The 1784-nt window shown below is 39.5% G+C and overlaps 1 pseudogene across 1 annotated transcript; it reads right to left on the minus strand.

The window, feature by feature from the left end:
- Positions 1–268: 268 nt before the first annotated feature.
- On the minus strand, positions 269–936 carry LOC309858675 (olfactory receptor 4K3-like; annotated as a pseudogene). Its single transcript has one exon. The product of its transcript is annotated as an olfactory receptor 4K3-like (transcript).
- Positions 937–1784: the final 848 nt, after the last annotated feature.

Raw genomic sequence — 1784 nt, forward strand, 5'->3', positions numbered from 1 at the left:
GGAAAAAAACTACTTAGGAATTTTAATATATATAGTTGATTGTTTCAGGGAAGATGAGATGAGCCTTAGAGTATTAGAACTAGTATCATATGAGATTTTGCACTGCATTTACCAGCTTTAGATCACCACATGAAGGTCCTCTAGTAGCAAAAGACTAATTGTGACAGAAACACAATAATAAAAGCATACACGCTTTGCAAAGGACATTAAGTATGGATTTGTGTTACAGCTTCACAGTTGTCTAAAAGACTTCCTTGGAACCCACATGTCAGTTCCTTAGCTTTTTCATGGCTTCCTTTACATCTTTATTCCTCAATGTGTAGATCATGGGGTTAAGGATAGGAGTAAAGACAATAAAAAATCACAGAAATAAATTTATCAATTGGGAAGCTTTCAAAGGGCCAAATATAAATGAAGATTAATGGACCAAAGAACAGAACCAAAACAGTAATGTGGGCAGACAGGATGGAAAACGCCTTGGACATGCCACCAGAGGCTTGGTGGTGGACAGTAGCAAGGATAATAATGTAAGAAATGAGCAAAAGGAGGAAGCAGATAAGCGAGAGCAGGCCACTATTGGTGAGCACCAGGATCACTAAAACATATGTGTCTAAGCAGGCAAGCTTGATCACAAGGGGAAGGTCACAAAAGAAATTATCTACCTTATTGGGTCTACAGAAAGGAAGATTGACAGTGAATGCCAGTGGTCCAGGAGATCCCCATTAAAATAGTGCGCATCCTTTGGCTCATGATGGTCATGTAGTGCAGAGGTTTGCATATAGCAATATATCTATCACAGGCCATGGCAACAAGAAGCACCATCTCACTACCCCCAAAAACATGCAAGAAAAATATTTGTGACATGCATCCCTGGAAGGTGATGGTCTTGTGTTCATTGAGGAAGTCTGCAATCATTTTGGGAGTGGCAAATGTAGCCTGACAGGCAAATAAAGGAGAGAGTGCTAAGAAGAAAATATGTTGTGGGGGGCGGGGTGCCTGGGTGGCTCAGTGGGTTAAGCCTCTGCCTTCAGCTCAGGTCGAGATCTCAGGGTCCTGGGATCGAGCCCCACATCGGGCTCTCTGCTCGGGAGCCTGCTTCCCGCCTCTCTCTGCCTGCCTCTCTGCCTACTTGTGATCTCTGTCTGTCAAATAAATAAATAAAATCTTTTACAAAAAAATACATCGGGGAATGTAAGCGAGAGTCTATAATTACTGTGAAGCTGATAAGGATGTTTCCCAACACTGCAGCTCCATAAAACACCGAAAAGATAAAGAAAAAGAAGAGCTGGATGTCCCGAGAACTAGAAAGCCCCAACAAAATGAATTCAGTAACCAATGATTTATTGCTCCATCCATTAACTGACTCTGGGTTGCTGAAATTATCTGAAAGAAACAGATAATTAAAAAGGATAAGGAAACCAGGAGATTCACAGACCAGTACCCCTGGGGCTAAAAATACATCATGTGATATTAAAAATTTTTTAAAAATTAAAAAAAAGGATAAGGGTAAGCATTTTACCACTTTGCAAATGGAGTAGATGCTTCAGTTCTAATAATTATAAAAATAATATAGTGAGACTATAGGATAATGATTATTCACATTACTATTAGGAATTGTTATTTTCCCTGTGATTATTTACATAGTATATGAATTGTTCTTTACTTTTGCACTTAATGAACTGGCATGAGGGGGAGAGAAAGAGGAAGAAGGAGGGAGGATAAAACAGAGTTAGTTATCTAACACATAAGTCAATATGGAAGGAAGGAAGAAGTTGAGTATTTGC

This window comes from Mustela nivalis (genome assembly GCF_964662115.1).
Source record: "Mustela nivalis genome assembly, contig: HAP1_SCAFFOLD_3175, whole genome shotgun sequence".
Lineage (NCBI taxonomy): Eukaryota > Metazoa > Chordata > Mammalia > Carnivora > Mustelidae > Mustela > Mustela nivalis.